The sequence below is a fragment of the Pristiophorus japonicus genome, unplaced genomic scaffold (assembly GCF_044704955.1).
Source record: "Pristiophorus japonicus isolate sPriJap1 unplaced genomic scaffold, sPriJap1.hap1 HAP1_SCAFFOLD_46, whole genome shotgun sequence".
Lineage (NCBI taxonomy): Eukaryota > Metazoa > Chordata > Chondrichthyes > Pristiophoridae > Pristiophorus > Pristiophorus japonicus.
In genome coordinates this window covers 6,037,835-6,045,796 of record NW_027254363.1, presented here as the reverse complement: position 1 = coordinate 6,045,796, position 7,962 = coordinate 6,037,835, and positions in this window count along the sequence as shown.

The following is a 7,962-nucleotide window of genomic DNA, read 5'->3' as shown; positions in this document are numbered from 1 at the left end:
ATTCCATTCACCACGGTTCTGCCCACGTGACCACTTAATTGAAACCGAGCGACATTGAAGAACTTTCTTCTTCATTATCATCCACACAGCCAAAGGTTGTGTCATCTGGAAACGTTTTAGTCATATCCCCTTCATTCACATCTAATTCATTGATGTATACATTAAAAAGCAAGGAGCCATGAGGAGCCCCAATCGAACAGCCTTCCAGTTGTGAAAACACCTATTACCCTTTGCTTGCTGCCTCCAGGAACATTTTGGATCCAGCTTGCCACGTTGCATTGGATTTCATGGGATTTTACTTTCCTGAGCAGTCTGCCATATATAACCTTTTCGATAGCCTTGTTATTATCCAGATACAGTACATCAAATGCGCTACCCTTGTGGACAATCCTTGTCAGAAAATTTAATCAATTTAGTCATACAGGACCTTCCCTGAAAACAGCTATGCTGACTGTCCTTGACCAAACCTAGACTTTCTCAAAAATATTTATCCTTTTCCTCAGAATTTTTTCCAATAATCTTTCCACAACCGAGGTTAGGCTGATTGGTCTGTAATTGATCATCGATCTCTTTCACCTTTTTAAACAAAGATACGACATTAGGAGTCCTCCAGTCTTCTGGCTCCATAACTGTAGCCAGAGAGTATTATTATGGTCAGACCCTATGCTATTTCCTCCTTTGCTTCTCTTAAAAGCCTAGGTACATTTCACGTGGCCCTGTGAATTTTTCCACTTTCAAAGCTGTTAACCTGCACAAGACTTCCTCTCTTACTATGTTTATTTTATTTAATATTTTACGTACCTTCCCCCCGCCCCCGATTGAAACATCTGCATCGCCGCTCTCTTTTATGAAAACAAATGCAAAGTATTCATTAAGAACCGTAAACAAATGTTCCACCTCCGCACATAGATTACTTTACGGTCTCTAATGAGCCCTACTCTTTCTTTAGATATCGTCTTGCTTTTAAGGTATTTCTAAAACATTGGGTTTTCGTTGATTTTACATGCCAAAATATTTTCATGCACTCACTTTGCTTTCCTAATTTCATTGTTAATTTCACGTTTGTACTCCTATAATCTTCGAATGTTTCTGATGCATTGATGCATCGCTATGGCAGAAGCCCCTATATTTTCCTTTATTCTACACTGTAAACCCCTTGGTATCCAGGGGGCTCTGGATTTGCTAGTCGCACCCTCTGTCTTTGAGGGAACGTACTTGCTCGGAACCCTGAGGATCTGCTCCTTGAATGCCTCCCAATACTCCGACACAATTTTGGCTTCAAATATCTGTTTTCAGTGAACGTTGCCTAAATCCTATGTCTGCTTTACAGAATTGGCTTTTCCGCAATTGAGATTATTTATTCCTGTCTAATCTTGTATTTTTCCACAACTACACTAAATGTAACTGAATTACGATCTCTATTACGAAAATGCTCTCCGACTGATAGCTCTTCCACCCGCTCAGCTTCATTAACTAAAACGAAGTCAGAAACGCCCCTCCCTTCTTTGGCCTGCTATATAATAGCAAATAAAGATCTCCTGAATGTATTTTATAAATGTTGCCAAAATATGTAATCCGCACTAATTCTATCCCAGTTAAGATTTGTGTAGTTGCAACCGACTTCTATTCCTCCTCTATAACTTTGCCAACAATTTTTGATCTTCTCTCTCATTCTGACTGCTAGCGGTCGAAAATACACGCCCTGCAGTGTGGTTGCCGCGATTATGTTGTTCCATTGATCCCATGTATCTAGAATTGTTGATCCATCAAGCATGTTATCTCTCCTCAGCTGCTCAACACTGCGACGTATCTCCTCCCCTCTTTTTTATCCCACTCAGTCTCCCGCCTAAAAATCATTTCAGCAGAAATGTTCACCGAACATACCTGCCCTTATTTCAGCCATGTCTCCGCAAGAGATATAAAATCATACTCATCACTGACACGTGGCGTTGGGTGTATTCCGGAAATTACTACTTTTGATGTCCTTCTTTTTAATCTCTCTCCTAGCTCCATACAATATAGCTGCAGTGCCTGATCCATCTTTATTCCTATATCATTGATACAATAATGGACCACAGCCTATGGTTGTTCACTCACTCCCCACAACATCCCCTGCAGCCGCTCAGTTCAAAACTTGACCCTGCACCATGGAGGCAACGTGTCTGACTGGAATGTGATCTGCTGCCAGTCTGCTCCACTAACAATCGAATATTTTACCATTATTGCTCTTCCACGCTTCTCCATCAACCCCCGCCCCCATGTGCAGCTGTGCCAGTAGTGGCACCGTGGAATTAGTTCTCACTGCAGTCCCGGATGAGCCATCGCCACACCAGTACGGAGAATAGAATGCTGTTAGCGGAGCAAGATGCAGTCAGGGGACTTCTCCAATACCTGGCTGCTCCTCCCCTTCTGTCTGATGATCACACATCAATTCCCTGCCTGCACTCCCTTAAGCTGCCGGGTGATCATGTCAGGAAACGTGCTATACATGAAGCTCTCGCTCTTACGGAGTCACGGCAGTGATTCTCCCATTGATGCCCCTTCCACCTGCCGAGCTTAGTTGCATAAAACGAAGTAAAGAGCCGCCCTCGCCCAAATTGGTCTTGCTAAATTCAGGCTGAAAAAAAGTTATCCTAAATGCGACTTAAGAATTCTATGCTGGCTATATTTTTTACAGTGATTGTATCCCAGTTAATATTACAGTAAATGAAATCACCCAATATTACTGCAATATGTTCATGCATCTGTCAGACATTTGCCAACACATTGCTTTTTTGGGTGCCTACTGTACTCTCCCAAATATGTATTTGTTCCTATTTGTCATTTTGCCTGATTTGAAGATCATTCGAACATATCACACCTTCTCATAGCTGCAATACTTTTAGTAATCAACATTGCCACTCCCTCCTTCATAATCCTGTCTCTATCTTGTTTGAAATACCTGTAATCAGGATTGTTGAGTTGCAAATACTGCCCCTCTTTATGCCTTGTTGCAGTAATTGCTAAGATATCATGCGCAACATAATAATCTGTACCGTCAGCTCCGCTGCTATATTCACCATACTCATTGCATTTAGTAATACGGCAGATCGCACAGCCAAACTCATTTATTGTCTATTTTCCAATCTTTATTTGCTCTGTCGTCTGAACTGCCATACTAATCTTCGACCTTCCAGCTCTAACTGTGCTTTATCTTCTCTGATTCTATGCTCATCTTCGAAAGAATAAGTGACTGAACGTTGTTTTCATGGGGTTCCGCAGGTCTCAGTAGTCGGTACCTTGCGTTTACTGGTATATATCAATGCTTGAGACATAATTCATAAATGTAGATGACATGATAAAGACGTTTTTAGATTGTACTAAAATCGGCTGTGTGGCTGATGATGAAGAGGAAAGCCAAAGACTGTTGGGCAGAACAATGGAAACAGGTATTCAATCATGAGAAATCTGAGGTAATTTACTTTGGGGGGGCTATCAAGGCAAGGGAATACACCTTCAATGATAGGACACTGAGATGTATAAGGTAACAAGGGGTCCTTGGAGTGAAGTTTCACAGATCCATGAAGGTGGAACGATAGTTGGTTAAGAAGGCATACGGAATACATATTTATTAGGTGAGGCATCGTCTATAAGAGCAGGGAGGTTATGCTTCAACGCCATAAAACAACATTTGGGCCACAGCCAGAGTATTACTTGCAGTTCTGTCCATCACAGGACAGCAAAGATGTGATTGTATGAGAGAGGATACTGCACAGATTGATGAGTAGGTGTGCATCCTACTGCTGAAGCACCAATGTTCGGATATATATTTAATTTAACCTCTGCTACTTATATGCAATAATTTTATTTCATATTTGATAGGGGGACACATCACCAACACAACATGCAATGTGCAGCAGATGCTGTGTGGAATTGTTCAATAGATACTGGTAACACTCGCAGGTCAGGGAACATCGTTGGCGAGAGAAATACTGGTTTAACCTCTCAGGCCCATGAGCTCTCGGCAGATCGAACGTTTTGCAGCATTACTTCAAAGTATTTTGTGAGTATCCTTACAAACAATAAGCAGCTTTAAATCAACACGAATAATCTACTAGCAACCCCACAAAACATGCTATCACCCATATGGTGGCCGTGCCCCCGAACATGGCGTTAGCAGCATCACACTGTAACCAACGGTGGCAAACGTCAGTATTGTAAGCAGCTAAATTCAACATACGTTTGTGTCCTAGGCTGATATTTCCGCGACGACTTCAATTCCTGGAACTATCCTTCAAGTACCTGCACGAATCTCTCCGCATCCATCCTGCAATTATCAATCATTCACTATCCTATCGGCAATTATGGTGCATATGTTGCTGTGTACCACAAATAACCACATCAAGCAGATTATGCAATTCGCGTCACACAAGTGCCAGGCAAAGACGATCTACAGCAAGCAAGACTCAAACCAGCACCGCTTGACTGTCAACGTTATGACTGTTATGTTTTGAATAACTTCACAAGGCTGTGTTGTGGACTTAAGTCATTGTTTCCTTGGTCTGTTTACGATAACTTCAAGGTGAGGCAGCAACATGGTGGCCTGTCTTTTATATCTGCTTGCTCCAGTTATTCACAGGTGACCCATAGGTCTCCCACACGTGTGCCCTCTGGAGGCAAGTCTTACAAAGAAGTAAGGTTCACAAACGTTATGTAATTTCTCCCCAAAATCTTGAGTACAGTTTACTTATAGGTTGAGGCGATCTGGCAGTCTGTGTTCCCTGATCGATGGCCTGAGGTGACATCCTTGCATTTGTGAGTTGATCGTGTCATCGCTGCATGGAAGCTCAGCTGGTCTGGTTGGACTGTCGGGCAAGGTGGGTTCATTATCGTGGTTGAGTTGATAACACTTGCCGATTGGTTATGTGTGGTGGATCGTAGATGGTGGGGTGTTCCTCAAATTGTTCTTGGTAGCACGTGAGTTCCAGTTCGTATGATAGAGGTGTTTTTTACACGTTTACCCATTCAACAATTTCAAAACAAGGACTCTATTCCCTTCCTTGGCTAATCCTATGACAGCAATCCACTTGGGACCATGCACATAATTTAGAACAAACACCTGGTCATTGACTTCACTGTCATATGAGACCGCCGTTCGATCATGGCACACATTATGCCTCTGTTGCCGGTTTTCTATGTGATCATTGATGTCCGGCTGGACGAAGGAGAGCCTGATATTGATTACTCTCTTTATTAGCAATGCTGCAGTGCGAAAAACCTGAGGGAGTGGGGGCGCGTCCGGTAGCTGAGCAGGACCCTGCATAACAAGGTCTGCAAGGAGATGTCAGTTAAACGTCTGAAGCTTTGCTTGATGGTTTGGACTGTCATCCGCTTGGCCATTGGAGGCGAATTTAAATGGAGCAGACCTGACCTGCTTGATACCATTGCGGGTGTTGAATCGTTGAATTCCGAGCTGGTGAAACATGGAATATTGTCGCTGACAAGGACGTTGGTTAACCCATTGGTGGCGAACCTGGCGCTGAGGCTTTCAATGGTGGCAGTGGATGTACATGATGATATTATTATACGTTCAATCTATTTTGAGGAAGCGTCCACTGCTGCTAGAAATTTCTTCCGGAGGAAGGGGCCAGTGAACTTTACGTTGACACTGGACTATGATTTGGAAGACCATGATCACAGACTCAGTGGGCATCCGTGGGTGCATTGCTTAGCTGTGAGTGTATGTTGTATTGGTGTACGGATGACTCTAACTCGGAGTCGATGTGGGACCACCATACGTGCAAGCGTGCATGACTCTGCCTGCGTGCGCACTGTGTAGGCCACTGAAAAGCGTTTCCCTGCCCTTTTTGGGCAAAATAACGCGATTCCCCCATGGGAGACAATCCGACAGGAGTGACAATTCGTCCGTGCATCGGTGAAAAAGCTTAGAGAAAAGAGAGAATTATAGACCTGTCAGCCTGACATCGGTAGTGTGAAAATGATGGAATCAATTATTAAGGATTTCACAGCAGAGCATTTGGAAAGAGTTGACAGGATAGGTCCGAGTCAGCATCGATTTGTGAAGGGGAAAATCATGCTTGACAAATCTTCTGGAATTTTTTGAGGATATTTCCAGTACAGTGGTAAGGGAGAACCAGTTGATGTGTTGTATTTGGACATTCAGAACGCTTTCGACAATGTCGCACACTAGAGATTAATGTGTAAAGTTTTTGCACATGGCTTTGGGGCGAATGTGCTGACGTGGATTGAGAGCTGGTTGGCAGACAGGAAGCAAAGAATAGGAGTAAATGGGTACTTTTCAGAATGGCAGGCAGTGACTAGAGGGGTACCGCAAGGTTCTTTTCTCGGGCACCAGCTGTTTACAATGTCCATTCATGATTTAGTCGAGTGGATTAAATGTCGTATCTCCAAATGTGCGGATGACACTCAGTTGGGATGCAGTGTAAGCTGCGAGGAGGATGCCATGAGGTAGCAGAGTGACATGGATAGGTTAGTTGAGTAGGCAAATGCATGGCAGATGAAGTATAATGTGGATAAATTTGAGGATAACCAATTTGCTGGTGAAAACAGAGAGACAGACTATTATCTGAATGGTGACAGATTAGGAGAAGGGGAGGTACAACGAGACCGGGGTGTCATGGTACACCAGTCATTGAAGGTTGGCATGCAGGTACATTAGGCGGTAGAGAAAGCAAATAGCATGTTGGCCTTCATAGCTAGTGGATTTCAGTACAGAGGCATGGAGGTGTTACGACAGATTAACAGGGCCTTGGTGAGGCCACACCTGGAGTATTGTGTACAGTTTTGGACTCCTAACTTTCGGAAGGACAGTCTTGCTATTTTGGGAGTGCAGCGAAGGTTCACCGGAATGATTCCCGGGATGGCCGGACTGTGATATCAAGGAAGAATGGATCAACTGGGCTAGTAATCACTGGAGTTCAGAAGAATGAGAAGGGATCTCATAGAACGGTTTAAAAATCTGAGGGGGTTACACAGGTAAGATGCAGGAAGAAAGTTGACAATGTTGGGGAAGTCCAGAACCAGGGGTCACAGTCTAAGGATAAGCGGTAAGCCATTTAGGACCGAGATGAGGACAAGGTTCTTCACCCAGAGAGTGGTGAACCTGTGGAAATGTCTACCACAGAAAGTTGATCAGGCCAATGTACTAAATATATTCAAAAAGGATTTAGATATAATCCTTATTACTAGGGTGGTCAAGCAGTATGGCGAGAAAGCAGGAAGGGGGTATTGAAGTTGCATGTTCAGCCATAAACTCATTTAATGGCGGTGCAAGCTCGAAGGGCCAAATGGTCTGCTCCTGCACCTATTTTCTATTTCCTCTTGCAATTCTCAGGGAACCATCGATCATCTCCCATTGAGGATGCACCATTTTACTGGTGATAACAAGGGGTCTTGCCTGGTCCAGGACCAGATCTGGCGATCCGTGACTGGCGACCCCTCGATCTCAAATGCATCCAATCCCAGAAGCAAGTCTGCAGGTTGCACCATTTCCACACCAGCAGTGGGGAACAGCAACCGAGTCAGGGTGTCAGTGCAGTTCTCTGTGCCTGGTCTGTAGCGGATTACATGGTCATATGCAGACAACGTTCGTGCCCATCTTTGGATGTGGGACGAAGCATTCGTGTTGATACCTTTGCTTTCTGAGAGCAGTGATGTGAGAGGGTCCAGGTCTGTTACGATCTCGAACCGGAGACCAAATAGTTATTTGTGCAGTTTCTTAACCCCGTATACACAAGCCAGCGCTTCATTCTCCACCATACTACAGTCTTTTTCAGCCTTGGACAAATTTCTGGATGCATATGCAACTGTTTGCAGTTTGCCTGGTACATTTGCTTGTTGAAACACATACTCTTCCCTGTGCGACTACACATCACTTGCTGGTACCAAACGTTTACATGGTCCGACAATACACGTAATTTCTTGGAGCACAGCATGTGTCTG